Source organism: Anastrepha ludens, chromosome 5 (assembly GCF_028408465.1).
Source record: "Anastrepha ludens isolate Willacy chromosome 5, idAnaLude1.1, whole genome shotgun sequence".
Lineage (NCBI taxonomy): Eukaryota > Metazoa > Arthropoda > Insecta > Diptera > Tephritidae > Anastrepha > Anastrepha ludens.
The window spans coordinates 2753815-2772443 of record NC_071501.1 but is presented as its reverse complement, the minus strand read 5'-3'; the positions used below and the strand labels follow the sequence as shown (position 1 = coordinate 2772443).

The 18629-nt window shown below is 35.6% G+C and overlaps 1 protein-coding gene and 2 non-coding genes across 6 annotated transcripts in view; all 3 read left to right on the top strand.

The window, feature by feature from the left end:
* Nucleotides 1-18629, top strand: part of LOC128863866 (centaurin-gamma-1A-like) — a 54804-nt gene that overhangs the window by 26552 nt on the left and 9623 nt on the right. The gene's annotated exons all lie outside the window — the stretch shown is intronic.
* On the top strand, nucleotides 11855-11977 carry Trnal-caa (transfer RNA leucine (anticodon CAA)). Its single transcript has 2 exons — nucleotides 11855-11892; nucleotides 11933-11977. It is a non-coding gene; the product is annotated as a tRNA-Leu (tRNA).
* Nucleotides 14170-14292, top strand: Trnal-caa (transfer RNA leucine (anticodon CAA)). The gene is made up of 2 exons: nucleotides 14170-14207; nucleotides 14248-14292. It is a non-coding gene; the product is annotated as a tRNA-Leu (tRNA).

The window sequence follows — 18629 nt, the reverse complement described above, 5'->3', positions numbered from 1 at the left end:
AAAAATCGATTGTGGTGCGAGCTGTGTGTGGAGCGCCGTCTTGTTGAAACCAGAACTGCCTCATACGCTTTCGACAAATAATTGGCATCACAAATGTGGTTATCATATCGCGATAACGCTCCTGATTCTTCCTCTTGATTTGATTTCTTTTGTTGAATGTAAATTTCAACAATTTGAGAGCGCTCGCGTGGCGTGTACTGTTCCATGGTAAAAATCTGCTTGGACTGACGCTTCCAACGTTGCCAGATGGGTCCGTCGAATATGGGCAACCCTGTATAACAAAAGACTTATAAATCAAAGTTCCAAATTTTGTACGAAATTCTTAAAAATCTCATAAAAATTTTAAATTTATTAATGAGAATTTTTGCTTTTGCTGTTTTATAAGCCATTCAATTTTAATATAATAAAGTGAAAGCTTAAAATCGATCAAAAACGCGTTGATTTTCGACTATTTCTTGTTGCGTACGCTGTTGAAGAATTTCTTCCATATAGAACACACGTCCGGAAGTCTGTTACATGAAAGAAAGTGGAAACAAAAAAAAAATTATATCCAATTATATCTAATTTTTATTTAAGATAGCGTAAGATAGCGGTGCTAGTCATATTATATGTAATTTTAAATATGTAAATCAAACAGAAACTTGCAAAAAAAAAACCAAAAAAGGAACAAACATACACGTATAACGCCATCTTGCTTTTCTTTAAAAAAAAAAATATATAAAAAAATTAATTCTTCGCCCCAAGAAATTTCTAAATTTTTGATCATTCAACATTAATCGCACTTCTAAGGCTCTCAGCGCGACCAAACTGTCTTCCATTTTGAAAACCGATTGTTAAAGTATTGCCCATACATTTTCGATTACGTTAACCAGGATTTTCGATAAAGGCAGGTCATTCTAAAAAATTCTTTTTTTTTCGTTGTTTCTTTAGAAGTATGAACAGTTGCGTTGACATGCTGGGAAATCCACTCCTCGTGGAAATTACCATAAAAAAAGAAAAATTTCTTCGTCTAGAAGTTCTACCATATAAACTTGACACTATTAATTTTTGTGGATACGAAACATATTGGCGTTTTGCCCTTGACACTAATGGCAGCTCAAACCTTGACAGAACCCCCTCCGAAATTACGAGCCATTCTCTGTTCCTTTTTCTTCCGTTTATCATGACAATACATTTGGGAACTATCTGGTATGTCCAGATTGAATTTTCTTATCGGAAAAAATTACTTTTTCCAAAATTGGTACTTTTCTGCAAATGTCGTTCTGGCCTGTTTGTGTCATGTGGTTAACTTAGGTTTAGGTTCTCGCTTTACAAGGTGAAGTCCAAAATAAACAAGACTGAGCTAAAATAGAAATGACAGGAACTTTGTTCTTATAACTTTATTATTTATTTAAAATAGTCCCCCCTGGCCTCGATAGACTGTTTTGTGCGATCTAAAAGCTTTTCGAAAGAGTATTTCAGGTCTTTGGCCGAAATGCCCTTCAGGACCACGGTACAAGCCTTTTGGATGGCCTCTACGGACGCAAAAGGTTTTTCGATGAGTGATGGATGGTTAAAATGCGATTTCTACTTCGCGGTATTCAGGGCAATGCGATGCAACAAACGCCTCAAAACGCCAAGATAGAAAATTGCATTGACGATTTGGCCCGTTGGCACGAACTCCTTGTGAACAATTCCTCTGGAATCGTAAAAACAAATGAGCTATGTTGTAAAGGAAGTCCTTGTCTTTTCTCGCCTCTTTAATGAGGTCTTTTGAATGTGGAATTCTGAGCAATTTTTGGTCTTCACTTAACTTGTCCGGAATGAAAGGTACTCAGACCTTTCGTTGTTTTGGAAATATACAACTCCAATTCCATAAATTTCATCGATGATTTCGGTTCATGCTTGATAAATTTACGAACAATTTCGATGGAGTTTTCGGTGATTACTGATTTTGGGCGGCCGGTATGTTCATTGTCATTTATGTCCTCACAACCATCTCTGGAACGTGGCTACATCCATACTGTTCTTTCAAATGAACTATCTTTCCTATTTTAAGGCCTCTCTCTCCATGTTAAAATTCGTAATTGCTCAAATCCAGACAAAGCTTTTCCGCGCGGCATATTTTTTGTTTCTAAGCCACTCACTAGCTACATAAATAAGAGAGCAGGATAAAGTGATCAAAAATAGCTACAGTATAATAATTTTAACGTAATAGCTTACATTGTAAACTTTTAAATTAAAAGCCAACTCTTTTAGTTTTGCAATTCGTTTTGCACGGAACAAGTACTTACGCCTTACTAAAATACCAGCAGCAGCAATAATACGAAATAATTTTCGTTATGAGATACCATTTTCAGCAAGTAAAAAACCAAATGATAGGACATTTTGCAATTATTGCTTTAGTAGATGCCATCATAATCACCTTCACCTTTTAATTTTTTCGTGGATTGTAGTGTTTAAGTAAATATTAATCTCAATATTAACTTCGTATTAATTAAATATAGTTTGTTTTAAAATTCAGGGAGCTCGAAATTGACTTCAGAGCTGCGCTCTATTAGACTTTTTTTCTTGTAGTTATGGGAAAAGGTGGTTAACGTCCACAATGAACTTATCGCGAAAAATGCATTTAAAGTGTCTCGCCAAAATTTTAGCGAAAATGCTAAGCGTAATTTTTGTCTTAAAAATGCATATTTTCTGGAAAAAAATAAATCGAAATAAATTTTTATTTAATTTGTTTAAACAATTCCACAAAAAATGTTTTTACTTGGAACTGCTGGCATTGCCTTTGTAGGGTGATAAAGAATCGCGACAAGAAATCGTCAAATCCGCAAAATCGATTTTTTGGTCATAAACCACCTTTTTCCCAGACGCGGTCACATATTCGAAATATCAGTTAAATCTTTGTGACCAAAAAATTGTCGCTAATGGCAAATTCATAAATTCGCTTAGGTAGTTCTTGCGTCACTATCGTTTCCTATGTTGCTTTCCTGTCAAAACTTGTTTGTAAAAACAATATGAATGGGGCCGGCGTATATCCGGCAATGGACTGTCATTCCAGTAGCATTCCCAAACATATATGTGGCATGTTTTTGATGCTACAACAACAACTACAACAGTAACAGACTTAACCAGTGCATAGGCAAACCCAGTCGATTGGGACCGATTGAGTAGCCAGTGAGCAACTTCATAATTTTAATATTGTAGTATCATAGATAGTAATTTTAATACTTTTTTTAAATATAATAGTTGACTCTCCACCAAAATCCATACCAAGTTTCAAACATTCTCCAGATTTAGCAAATATCCAACAAATTTCATACTTTTTAATCAGAATTTTTAGAAAAATGTCGGATATGCAGTTGCAGTCCATTGAGTTCTGGTTGAACAAAGTGCAAGTTTCAAGTGGCTCAAAAGTCGCGTTGAGTTGTGACATTTTTTTGTTTGTTAATATATAAAAATATCAGCTTTCCCTAAATGGAGAAAATGCGCAAAATCGCCAGCAAAGAAAAATTCCCTAATGCAATAGTTGTTTAACGTAGTGTATGCATCTCAATTTAGTCAACGCCATAGAATTTGCTCTCCGCAGTACCAGTACATTTATAGTCGCAAAAGTTCACTTCAAGCAACTGAAGCTATAAATTAAGTTGACATTTGCCAGTAAATCACTCACTTTAAAAATCAAAGTCACTAAATCAAATCACAATTCGTAGTCAGACAGTGAGATGCAAATTTTCCTTTCGATGGCAGACTTTTGCTATCACAAAAATTGTCTTGATTAAAAAGAGGAGAATGATGAGGATGCAGAGACGTGTTGGGAAAGCGCATCAGAGAACGGGGAGAGGGGATCTAATAAGTTGATATCAGTGTTTCTGGCAAACAATCAACCGTAAAATGGACTAACGATTATTTATAGAACAAATCAAACACGCCGAGTAAATGGCCATTTTTCACTGTCAAAACTGCATATACTCGTGTATTTGTATGTGTGTGTGTTGTGTATGGGTATTTGTTTATGACAGGATCTAGGGAGTTGTAGGTGATTTTAAAGATGCATAACACCAGGTGAGAGTGGTGAGGTGGTGTAAAATTATGGATGGATGTGCAAAGCATTCCTAAGTCAAAGGGAAGTTGCTTGCTTTGGGTTACACCTTTTTTACTTTTCATTTCGAAGTGAGCAAAAATTCACAGAAATACAAATGCAAAACAACAAGTGGGCTAGGTTCCGAGTGCGATCCGCACATGTGTGTGCGCGTGCGTGTGGGAGTGCAAGAGTATGGGTGACTGTGTTTACGCCCACCGCCAGCCGGCAACAGCAACGGCAACAGCGTTGACATTGATAATGAATGGCAGCCGGTTCAACCGGTGCCGGCTTTATTTTTGCCACTGCCATTTTTATTTCCTTTTCTAGCAGTTTTTTGCGCATTGAAACACACACAAAAAAAAAACAACAAAAACATCGGAATGCGAGTGTTTTGCATGCAAAGTGAAGTTTTTGTCAATGGCAGCGCAAAATCAAATAGCAAAAACTAGAAAATTAAAGGGGTGGCAGCACAGTGTCAAAGTGAAGATGGACAGCCAGCAACTTCCGTTTTAAAAGCGCAAGCCACAAAGCAACAAAAAAACATAACAGCAACAAAAACAAAAATATGTGCATACAGAACTTGCTAAAGCGCTAAATTCAATGAATGAGAATGAAAGATGAAGTTGCATGCGTTTTGCATTTAAATTGGCTGGCAACACTCGCCGGCTGGCTGGCTGACTGGCCGCCTGACTGAGCGCGGGTGTTTGCGAATATTTATTGCTGCATGCCCATATAACGCACAGAAGTAGATGTAAATTTGTTTACTGCTGTTTGCTTTTGTTTTTGCATTTTGCTTGTATTTATTCATAAGCATTTATCTGTATGCGAATCGAATCGTAGGTGCTTGACAGCGTCGTCAGCCGAGCGAATAGCTAATAAATATTAAAAATTCATTTATGCTGGACATAAAAGCTGTTGACTTTATTGATTTTGCTCTTTTTAATTTTTGACATTTGTAGCTACTTGTAAGCAAATATTGTTGCTGTTGTTGTTATAGCCATGTTGGCTATGTTCTTATTCTGATCCATCGGCAGCGCAATTTATGGGCAACTAATTCAATTATTTATTTAATTCGATTGATTAAATTATGCCGCATAAAAATTTCCTTGACTATGGAGCTAATTTATTCTTTAAATTAATTGCACTGCATGACTGTGTGCCGGCATTTTGATGGAGACCTAGCACAGGTTGTAGGTCTTGGAAAAGTAAGAAAAATGCTACGAGAGAAAATTCCCATACACTTGCAAAATATATTTTTAAGGCCGAGCCGAACTGAACTTGGCCAATTTCAGCCAAAGTTGAACCGCAGCGATCATTGAAAATTTATTATCCGTGCAAAAAAGTGTCCGCTAGATGGCGCATAGGCGGGAAAAACTAAAATTATGGTTCTCTTAGAGTGATATTTAGGTTATAGATTTATGATCCTTGACACATTTTTATATTGTTTTGTCTTTATTAGCTACCCAAGCATTTTAATGTTTCCTAAAACCATTTGATTAGTTTCCAGAACTCCTCACCCACGCTTGTCTAAGTAAAATAAGATACACTAATCGAAATTCTCTAAAGATTGCCTAAAATAACGAACTATAACGATTATTTTCCTTTAGAAAGAAACCAAACCAGAATTTCATAGTGCGAATTCCATACTCCTTTTCGGACTCTTTGGAAAGTCTTAATACGAAAGCTTCCGCATCCTTCTACTGCATGTCCCTTTTAATCGTTTGACCTTTTCCATTCAATTTCATGCATTATTAATGCCAATGACTGCTGCTTCTGCGCCCGCTACTCCAACAACCATGAAATGCAAATGGTCACTTCTGTTTCAAAAGCATTTGTGCGAAAAAATCCAAATTCCATCATGGCACCGAAACTCATTTTGTCGATTGCCTCAATGGCACTCTTGTGTGAATGTACCTGTGTATACCTGTGTGCTGTGTGGTCACTTGACATGAGTCCCTCTTGCCCATACTGCTCACCGACTCAAATATCGCTGTCGCTCTTCCGGTATGTCCATCAGTTTTGCTTAGTCAGGCCTCATATGTTGTATTATTTCTGCCTTTTTTCGTATTTTCCACACACGAACTGTGTTGGAAAAAAAAACCGCAAGCAATCATTCGCTTTTTTTTATCGTTTTTGGTTAGGCAAATTCTGATTTAAGTTTTTTGTGATTTCGGGTGATTCAATTTACCCCGGTCAGTCCTTGGCGCCAATGTTCAGTGGAAAAAAGCAAAAAAAAAAAAATTTGTTGCTCATTTTTACGCTTCGTTTGTTGATTGCTTTCTACTCATTCCATGCTCGCTACAAGTTCGCACCTCAGATGGTGAAAATTTCGGTTTATTTCATTAGGTACTTCAAAAGAACTTTCTCTTATATGTATGTAGATATGTATGCTTAGATGGTATCTGGTGTTCTTTTAATTGGGTGACATAAAGGCTATCGTAGTGTAAAGCTCTTGTCCATTCTTTATCGGAGGAGTTTCAATCTGCATATTTTTCGGATTTGGAAATATAAAATATATTACTTCATGTCATAAAGTGTCTCACAAAGTGAAGCTGACTCACCGGAATTATAATTTTTTTATATTTTAAAACTTCCTCCAAAATATTTCGGAAAAATATTTGAAAGTACCTCCAGAAATCTAATTTTTCACAAATAAAATTAGTTTTTAAAAAAACTTCTTCGATTAAAATCACCCCAGTTGATGGAAGAGCTTATGCTTAAAAGGTCTGCATAAGAATGCTTACAAATTGTATTAACTTAATTAACGGAATAAAGTGGTGTCCATACTTGCGCAAAAATTGCCCAAGCGTGAGAAAACCTTTCAAATGATACCTTAGAAGTCAAAATCGGGCAAGAAGAAATCGGCCTTTCCGAAAAGTCAAAAATATTCCGTTAATACAACTTTTAAATATTTTTTATTTATTTTTTGATTATTTTAAGTTTATTTGTACATTCGATAAAGAAATATTTTATATACACCTTTTAGACTTAAACTCTATGACGGTGTAAAGCTCATATTGCTTCACCGGTTGTCGCCAACGAGCCAAGGTACGAAAATGTTCCACAGATTCTTTCTCTCAAACACTCGCAAATGCCACCTTATCAGGTGTTGTCATCGATCTCGCTTCTGCGCGCTACAATAGGATGGCCAAGATGAGATTATAAAGTGTGATTTTTTTCGTTGAGGAGGACGTTACTTCTTGGTACAAAGTAATACTTGATAAGAAAAGAGATTATCCGTTTCAAGACTGACATAATTATCGATGTTAATCCTGTTCTTATAGTTTCTGCGGTGTATTTGTTTAGAATACCATTTGCGAAGATTTATTATTTGACTCTTCTAATGTTCTCATATTCTACAATGGCAACTGGCTAATGCTATACCGATAGTGTCTAGTTCTTAAGTGTCTATGTATATGTCTCATCATCATCATTGTTGACGTGACGGTCCAGTTTCAACCTTAGCCTCCCTGAATAGCTTTGACCGAGAATATCGATCATTTGCAGGCATCCTTCAGTTCTTCAATCCAAAGGTTTTGACTTTGTTATTAACTGTGGCAATCTAAGTTTTCCTTGGGCGACCCCTATTATAAGGTACGTACAGCTTACTATTGCAGATTTTTTTGCAATTTCGTTGAGATCCATCCACAGAACATGTCCAGCCCACTTAAAACGCTGGCGTGGCTTGATGTAGCCCACTATTCGTAAGTCGATAAGCTCGGCTAGGTATTCATAGTTGTAAGCGTGACGTGATCTGTCCGCACCGGCTCAAGGATGCTTTTCTTCATCGGCCTTACGTATCTCCCAGGTTTCAGATGCATAAGTAACGCAATGCCTAATTATTTCTTTATAGAGTTTCAGCTTCGTGATTTAATATCTATTGCGCGCGCTCCTCTTCACAATAATTCACTTAAACTCACTACGCGTTGGAAATGCAAAAGTTTGTTGATGTAGCCCATTTAGTTGCATAAGCGTTTCCCAGTTGGTAAATTAGGTGGCTATAAGTTGCTTAAATCTATTCAGTTTGACTCGTCAGCACCATGACCAAGGATGGGTTTTCCATACAAGTTATAATACAAATTATTTGAATCTGATTATTATATCAAAAATGTCATTTTCGAGGTAAGCTGTTTTCCCCAACATCCACAAAAGCACGCATACGTTCATATGTAAAATATTCACATCACTCACAAGTCAACAAGACTATTTTCTGACATAATACGCGACGACATTTAAACCCTATCAAATAACCCCACATTCACAGGAAATGTCACAATTGTGGCCTAACTACCAACAAGAAAAAATATAGGATATTACATAGTAAAACTCGTCGAAACAACTAGCAGACGTGTCAAAGTCAGTCCACAAAGCAAATGAGAATACTTGCAGAGTGATCGCAGACAAAGAGGTAAAGACGGGAGAACAAACCCGAAATTTGCATCACTTCACACTTAACAACCAGGAGAATTACAAATGTATCCGCATATCCTTTCAAATGTTAATAAAATACTTATTAAAAAAGCAACGAAATAAGATGTCTGCGTACATCTGTATGTGTGTACGTACAAGAACAAGGGAACAAATCAAATAATGCCAAATTGACAAAAGGGTGCACTTTTTTCCTGTTGGAATAAATCGGCTTAATGGCTGGCGGCTGGAAGCCTATTGTAAGGTAATTGAATGAGCAGACGAACCTTTTTATGGATACCACGAAAGCAGACCAGAGCAAGCATTGTTGTGAACGTACGTATGTTGATGGAGGCAGCGTCAGAGCGTTTAGGTACATATGTAGATGTTGTGGTAGCTGGGCAGTTGAGCACTCGTGTCGTGACCAGCGCGCCATAAGTTGCAAGATATTTTCGTGTATTTGTTCTGTAAGGGCCGCAGAACCTATAAACGAGTACGTACCTACATGAATGCTTATTTAGCGGTTAAGATTGCGTTTGAAAAATCAACAAATCGTAAAAAAACAACAAACACAGGCGCAAAACAAAACCAACTACAATGGAGAGGAGAATCACCACGAAGAAAACAAAAATAAACAAATAAATGAGAAATGAAAAATTAAAAGAAAAAGCAAACACAAAAAAGGAAACCAAAAACATTAACGAAAAGAAAAAACTACAGCGCTCGAACATATCAAGGAAGCGCAAAAGAAAAAAAAAACCAAACAGAAAAAAAAAAGAATTATGAAGCCGGCATTGCATGAAACTGCAACTACTCGGTACATAAAAACTGTCCAAAGAAACCAGTTTCTCGTGCGTAATTTGAGCGCATTATTGGCGGCTGATTCTTTACGTTTTGCGTTAAATGTGTGTGTTAACAGTTTCACTGAAGCTGAAGCTCAAACTGGTTTTATTTTCGGCCTTTTTTGTTTTTTTTTTCCTACGGGCTACAAGCATGCCGGCAATTGAGTAAGCGGAAGATGGATGAAAGACGGGGTAAGCAGGTCAACTCAGCGGATTCTAAAAGTAAATCATAGTTAAATTTTAAAATTTTCGAAACCTTATAACTGCGCGCACTTTCCACGCTATGTTGGATACCCAAAAGTGCACTTCAGTGGCCGTTGCTGCTCACCCTCTTGCTGGGCCTCCCTGCTGCAGTGAATGATCCTGTCTCATTTGTGCTCGAACAGCAGTCACTGTAGCTCAAATATCCCACCGCTACTTCAACGACCTTTTGTGTCCCTGACCTTTTCATGTTAGCCAAACGGTGCGTATGGCGTGTTGTTGGTGTATTGTTACCAACATATTGTAGCTGTTTTCCTGTGATCGTGTTTACTTTGGTATGCGTGTACGTGTGAGTGTGTGTGTGCTTGTAAAACGCCACTAACGATACTTGCCAGCCTTTTATACCCCTCTCCCGCACACACGCACACACACAGACTGGGTGTAATACACTTATTTGTCTTTGGCTTCGCTGTTTTTGTAAAGCAAACACAAAGTTTATTGCCACGATCGATGCAGCTGTTTTCTATATCAAATGTCATACTCAGAATTCTCAGCTAATTCATCTGGGTGAAACGTGTGTCTCGTCGATTTATTTACTCACATACTTACATGCATACATTTTTTATTTGGTTACTATAGAATTTCGTTGCAGTCACGTTTTAATTAAAAGTTCCATTATCGCCAGTGCTGAGCGCTTATGAATTTATAAATATAGATGTGTGTGTGTATGTATGTTTGTAGAAAAATTAATGCATTCCTCATTTAACGATGCCATTAAAAGCATTTACTTTGATTGAGTTTTTACTGCGAATATAAATCGATTTGCAGTAAATTCGCTTGAACGGAATACCTTCTACGATTTCACTTTATCCGTTGAAAATTAGATAGAGTAATAACGATAATAACTACTACTACTTCATATAATTATTTTATTTATGTTCTGTCCTGCTTATAACTGCACCAGGCATACGCTGCTCCACCGCTAAGACAAAGCATAACGAAAGAGTAATGGGGAACACAATAACAAATTAAGTGGCAAAGAAATCAGAGCGCAAACATTTTTTATCTTTGCTTTGCCGGTTTATTCCCGCTTAGCCAAACAACAATTAAAAAAAAGTGTGCGTTTTGTTTTCGAAATTTCAATAGTAACATGAAATAATTGATACATTTGATGAATGCAGAGTGACAGTAAACACTTCAAAATTTCATAGCAAAAAACCAGTACTCTAATCGGTTGAGTTATTCCTAAATTTTTGTAGTTTGAATACCCTCCACAGTGGCGTTCCCCCTTAATCTCACTGATCGAGTTGACACAGAAATGGGGGAATATCTATCAAGCGATAGATTGGGATTGATATTGATCCGCTACTTCTTAGTTTTCATTTTTGCTCGCGCTGCTCTGAACTCTGAACTTCAGCAGATGAGTAGTGGAGCAGGTAGTGAAAAACGCGGGAAACACCGTTTTGCTCCGCTCCAAGCTACATTTCGTTACTGCTAGTCGCTCAGAGTAATAGTAAAAACAAAAAAGTTCAATACTCTCTGTAGTTGGAGTAGTAGCAAAAAACTTGGAATCGGCCGAAGCGCTACTTGCGAAATGATTCATGTGTACTTCAGCTACCGCTACCACTCCCACTTGTGTTGCGCTACTATTACTCCCATAGCTACTACTTAAGCAGTGTTCGTTTTTGTTTTGTTAGATGCATTTTGTATGTATTTTTGTATGTATGTATATTAACATACATACATATCTAGGCTCATCAAGTATTTAAAAATGATCTAAATACCTGAAAGTAATTCTAAGATATCAAAAGCTGCTTGCCATATTTTGTTTATGTCCTCAAAAGGTAGTTAAGCAGCTTTAATAACTCAATAGAAATACGCATATGTACTTATATACATACATATGTATATATTTGTATAAAAAATACAATAATAGTAGATACGTTTCACTGTTGTTTTCATTTGAACTATCTGGTTTCATATTATCACTCAATAAAAAATCGACGAAACAGCTGGCTAGTGTTTGTTTTTATCTTATCAAAGACATCACCGCGGCGGAAATCAATTACGTTGTAGCGACGCGTGGGCAGAAATGGATGTCTCTGTCAGTGTACACAATTTTTTTCCCCCTTCCAATGTTCGCTAGATGAGGTATGTGCACGAATGTACGTATCTAAATTCTAGATAATGAATTGGAAAATAAAAAAAGCAATTCAATGTTTAAAAATATATTTATTTAAATATATATATACCGACTTGTATACTTATACAGTCGTGTTCGTATATTATTGCTACGCACTGTTGGCTCATTAGAGTTGTGGTTGCCGCAATGTGTTCAGATGTCAGGATGGCCGAGCGGTCTAAAGCGCCAGACTCAAGTGTGAAAACTTACCTACAATGCGGGTTGTTCTGCGGAGCGTTCTGGTCCTCTCTGAGGGCGTGGGTTCGAATCCCACTTCTGACAAGAATTTTTCATTTTATTTGATTTTTTTAATTGCTTTTATTTATTTTTCTTTGTGCATTTGAGCGATTCCACGCCAAGTGATGCAAATATTTTATAAATTGTCGGCAATTCTTTTAAAAATTGGTTTATTTGTAGGCTGGAGTATAGTATCATATGTAGATAAGTAAGCTGAAAAAAATAAAAAGATTTTATAATTTTCAGATTTTGAAAGTTTTACTATAGAGCTTTTTTAATTAAAATATCTTCGGTTCTTTTTAACATTTTCGTAATTTTTTTTTAATATTTTAAGAGAAAATATCTTCTTTATTAAAAATAATATATAATGCTTTTGTTCAAAATTGTTAGAATAAAATATCCTTTTTAAAGAAATGACTTCGAGAAGAATGGTTGGAAAAATTCCATAGCTTGTTCTTGTTTATAAACTAGATTATGCTCAGTAATCTCCACAAGTTCAATAATGTGATTCTCGTAGCTTCTTGAGTTATACTCATATAGGTGCACCGAATCACTGAACTATTCTGAGTATCTACTTTTTTACACTGAGGTAAACAATGCCGATGTTTCAATAGTAATGAAAAATAATATCGTAATTAATTTCAAATATTAATGAAAAATATTGTAATAATTTCAAAGTACTCACGAAGAAGTTTTTAGTTCCATTCGGTACTTCAAACTTGACCAAATTGTACACCATTATGTAAAAATATCTATTTAATTCAAATATGTACAATTTTATCACAATATGCTCTGAAAGTTTTCGCCGCATCTTTCCATTTTTGTGAGCGTAAAGTGAAAAACATGATTTAGTATTTGGTATTTCCAAGCTTTTATAAGTAGATAGGTAGTTTTCTAAATTTTCTTGAAAAATAGAACAAAAACTGTAATGGAACCTTCTTGTTCATATATTTTAAGTAATATGAAGTGACATTTTTTCATTTACTGTATTTCTCTTATCATAACCGTAAAAAAAGGTTGTTGGCAGAGGTAAGCAAACGTATTTTCATTTTCAAATACTATGGACCTTATGAATGCTTTCCATAAAAGAAAAAAATTGCGTAATGTCTGCGCTTTTTTCGGTATATCGATTTATATAATAAAGGGTGGTTAAGTTTCAAGGGCCTGTGTTGATTTTGAATAAAATACAATTTTTTTGAGGAAATTATAGTAATTTCTCTTTATTATGGTAATATTGGTATGGTTCAATTACGTATGGAATAAAATATTGACGGCCTCGGCGGCACACCTTCATCCGATGGTCCAATTTTTCGATGACGCTGAGGCATAATTGAGGTTCTATGCCGTTAATGTGTCGAATTATCTCATCCTTTAGCTCTTGAATTGTTGCTGGCTTATCGACGTACACCTTTTCTTTCAAATAACCCCAAAGAAAGAAGTAAAACGGTGTCTTTGACGTTTAGGTGTGGTTCACACTCAACATCGGCCCTTGAAATTCAACCACCCTTTATAGCCTATTCGTTTTTTTGAATGTCTGCTCAATATTTCGTACAAACTGCCTATAAAAAGGGACAAGCACGAATTCAGAAGGAACTTAAAAAGAAAATTGACAGTTTTTGACCAACCAAAGTCTGGCTTCGGGAATTCGAGTGATGGCAATACTTTTAGGCCTCTCTTTCAAAATGCCAAAAATAAGTAATAATAAAAATAGTTGACCTCAATTTAATTAAAATGATGCATACAATAACAACAGCTGTTTCTAGTGGCCATCAAATCGACCTGGAAAAGTTTCGCGACTACGCTTTAAATATATCATTTTTTTTTAAGTTCATTCTACAACAAATGTAATATAAGTCAAAGTATCATATCATAGCAATTCTTGTGTGTATGTAATACGATAAAACGCGTTGATGATTGATAATTTTTGACGGTGCTGCGCATTTCCTCATATCAAAAAAAGGTTGTGCATTCGTTGTACTTCATTTTATGGGCTATAGAACTGAGTACATTTTTTTAAATTCTGATTTAAAAATTTTAAATTTTGATGACAATTTTTGTAGAATTTTCATAAATCTGGCACAAAGTTTTAAACTTTGATTTAAATGAAATTTATTGTATGCTGTAGAAAAAGCTCTATTTTTCTTATATTTTATACTTAGTGTTACACATTGTGTACGTTTAGTATTGCCACGCACTGTTGACTCATTAGAATTGTCGCTGTCGTATTATCTTCACATGTCAGGATGGCCGAGCGGTCTAAGGCGCCAGACTCAAGTGTGAAAACTTACCTGTAATACGGGTTGTTCTGCGGAGCGTTCTGGTCCTCTCTGAGGGCGTGGGTTCGAATCCCACTTCTGACAACAATTTTTTATTTTATTCGATTTCGTTATTTTATTTATTTTTGCTTTGTGCTTTTCCATATGCATTTGGTTTTTTTTATTTGGTTTTGTTTCGTTCCGTTTGATTTAATTACAACGGACTGTCCTTTCACTTTTTCCACAGCTCTACATTAGTATGAAAATAATTGTTTAATTAATTTTAATTCAAACAGGCAAAATGCAATGCCAAAAGCCTTGACATTCCGTTTCACTCGTAATTCACTTAATTAGACGGTGCGCTATACTCCACGTAGCACTTGAAATATTTTTAAATGAAAATAAAAGATGAGAAAATATGCCACTAAATTGATTCTAATTTTTGCATGCTCCGCTTACCAAGCAACAACAATGGCAATTATATTTTACGTGATTGTGACATATACTGGTATTTTACATACATACACACACACACACACGCATGCATACTTAGTTTTGAACGTAAGCGCTTTTAGTTTCGCTTTGCGCAGCTGCCATTAAATTTGCTTTTGAATTTGCTCGCATTTCGGTGCTCATTGCCGCATCCCGCCGCATCACAGCCGAGCTTTTGTTTGGTAATTTTTGTATACAAATTCCGACAATTAGCATAACAATGCGAGCATTGATGATTAAGTATCTGTACAGTATGTTTTTAATTTTTTATCGTTATACGCGCAGATCCACACATACATGCGTACATGCTTTGAACTCGCTTAAATATTTCAGTACTTCTGTACTTGAGTATCTCGAACCAATTGTGTTGCCACTTTTTTATGAATTTGAGTCTACTTTGTTTTTTGTTTTTGTTCCTATATCCATACAAAATTTTCTGAACCTTGATTATTTTTATTATAATTTACGTAGATTCTCTATTATGAGCTTTCAATGGTCGAATGCTCGAAGTTTTGTTTTTATATGGAGGAAAACACCCAACACCGTCAGCAGAAAAAAATGTTTAAAAATTAATGTCTTTCTTATCCTACGTGAAACTTGCACACAATTCAATGGATTACAAAACTGCATACTTTGCGTTATATGGTTTCTGTTCTAGTTAAAAAATAAATAAATGGTTAAAACTTGTCAATATGTGGTGTACACTTCATTTTGACGCTTAATGTACATAGAATCCATTATACATGTTATATGTTACTTGGGAGAGCAAGCAAAATTCTGCGCGATCAGTTCACACAGTTCGTGTGACGGCAACGAAGTGCCATTGGTTGATATTTTCATAGATCACCAACACAATCTCAGTTTTTTTGTAAACCTTACCAAGTGACGTCAGCCCATCAGCTGATCTTCTCAAATTCGTTCAGAGCCGAATAACAGTCTGTTGCAGAGCGCACCTCTCAAAATATTTTCACGTTCCTTTCCCCTCGAATTTGCTCAAATTGCTAGCAGCGTGGCCAAATTGTTATTAATTAAAAATAAATTATGGTATTTCGTTTAAACAACTGTATACGGACTTCTTTGCATTGGTATATTGATTTCTGCAGCCCCTAAATACGCAACTAATTTTTTTCATATTACTATTTCATTAAATTGAACTTGAATTAAATTGAAGGCAGTTGAAACAAAATTAACCACAATTTTAAATCTGCTACTTCTACCTTATTTTCACGAAGATGTCATAGCACCAGCAAAAATCAAATGGCTACTATGGCTGCTATTGTCATTAAGTGGAACTTCAAGTACCTTTCTATTTGCAAAATCACCACCTTCTCCCCTATCACCTTTGTCTCCGTTAATTCATTACGAACTAGTCGTGTTAAGGTTTGTCTATAATTGCAGAATCCCGTTACTGAATAGCTACACCTAGTAGTCGAATATTAGCCGGCAAATGCATACATTGCCTACAAAAGTCTCCCATAAATTTCCGCCTCATTTCAATACTTTACCTCTTCTCCGCACCCACTTCGCTTGCCTGGGAGGTGTATTGGCGCTTAATGAGCCGTCACTCACAGTTGTCAATGTTTTAAAAGCGAAGCGAAACTAAACTAACTAATTTCTAAACGCTCACAATGAATCACACAAATCCCCCTTTAGGCGTGGAGTAGTGGCGAACTTTGAAGCCCTCGCTAACTAAACGCTTTGACCCGTTTTTTCATCGCTGGTTCGCTGCTCACCTATAACTTTTCCATTAAGGTTTGTTTTGCTTTTCAACTATTAGCTGATTTAATGCTTTGTTTTCTCTTTTTCTAAACATTTGTAATTGGCATTTGTTTTTACGTTTTTCCATTTATATACCTCTTTGTCATGCCGTTTTGCTATTCTTCGTGTTTTGCGCAAGTTGTCTTAGGCAAAAAACAAAAAAAAAAAAAAAAAACCAGGAGCAAACCAAAGCGAGCTTGGGGGCACCCTGTACGGATTGGCAGGTATGCATATGGATCCTACTATTGGCTCATAGTGAAGCACATTCCTTTCCTCATGTAATCGCTCATTTCGTTTGGCTGCTATTTCGCTAAGTAATCAACAGGGAACAGTAGCTGTCAGCTATTTCTTTCGATGACTATTTATCATTTAATCCATTTAAAGTGATCGATTTTCCTCACTCACGAAATTATGTGTAGTCTATTGTGTTGCATTGCTGGTGTAATAATTTTTAATTTACCAGTGAAAAGTCAATGGACGATGATTGAGAGTAATGATAAAACGGTGAATGAGGATTTTGCTCGACGGCACACAGCAAATTGTTGATATTCTTGTTAAATGGCAGAGTGCGCAATTACAAATTATTTTCAAATGGACTGAACACTTAGATGAAGGTTACCATGTCATGACAAGCAGATTCGATTGAAATATAATGGTGAGAAAAATACTAGGTGGGGCAACTAAGTTACGGTATTTCGGCAATAAAACACAAACACATAAAGTTAAGGGCAAAATTTTATTATTGACCCTTAATGTCCAGTTTTTTAGAGCTAGTTTAGCTGTGTCGAACTTTTAAACTGAGTTTAACTCCGGACAATTGAGCCTTTAAACTTAGTTAGAGGTCGAGTTAGACTTACACTGAGAAACTGGCCCTAACTCTACACAACGACTCCAATGATGAGCTCGTGATTGAAAACACAATTTAATATGACCACTGAAGGAAAATTTCTTTCATTTGCATTAATTTGTCCAAAATCGCTTAAGCGGTTAGCGCGCCAATCAAGAAGAAAGAAAATTTCGTATGTGGATACCTTAAAAATGTACTTAATGAAAACATTTTTTCATATACAAGACAGACGTGACCTCCTTCAACATCGATGAAGATTGTTCAAATCGATTTGAAGCTCCACCGAGACCTTAACAATTGAACACATTTTTAAATCATCCGCGAAGAGCAAATCGATAAGGAAAAACATTTGCTTAAGTCATTGATAAAAATGACATAAAGAAATGGCGCTAAAATGCTCCCTTCGGCGGCAACTGAGGTAGGCTAAGTGGTACGATAAAACTCCATCGATTTTTACCACACCGTCTGTCCGTCAAAAATGACTTAAGCCATTGACTTAGACCTTACAGCTTAAGGGTTATGAAAAATATTTATTTGCCACACTTTCTGCGACCTAAATACGCATCGCTACATCATTGCTATTAAGGATTTGAATCTCTTAAATTGCTAAATATTTAGAACTTTATTTTGATTGAAGATAATTTTGAAGCGTTTATTATTACCATTTGTAAAAACTGTTTAACTTACTTTTAATTACCATCATCTCCAGCGCCATCATCTCTTAGGATGACCAGATGCCCGAATTTTTTTCTATGTAAATAACCGGCCTTGAAGTACTTATAAACCCTTAAGCGTTGGGAATTCGTCTGCTCAGGATTTCTTAACATTCTTAAGACAGACTGAGGGTATCTTGAGCAGCCAGGGTTAGGGCTGAATTTCGGGGATTCAAAAGACCTTTTAAGTCCCAAGACACCTTAGTTTTCTTTTATAACCCCATATTGTCAATTTATCTGCTCAATTAAGCGTATTCTCCATTATCGATAACCTAGTTTTAGTTGTTCGCTTTTTATTTTAGCTACTTCATATTTCAATGTCTATAAATTCTTAACAAATGAACTCAGTAACCAATGGTAAACTTAAACTGGCTTTGATAATTGGGATACTTAAATTTGTATCGCAAAAACGCCTACGTTTATTTTTCAAAGTTTTTTCATTACATTCTTAAGTACTTTCAAAGTTATTTCTAAAGTAAAGAAAATAGAACTTTAAAATTTAAATAAAATTTTTAAAGTAATTTAAAACAAAAAAATTTAAAATTTATATGAAATTTTTTAAAGTAATTTAAAAAAATTTTAATTAAAACAAATAGAATTTTGAAAGAAATATTTTTTTTATAAAATTTTTA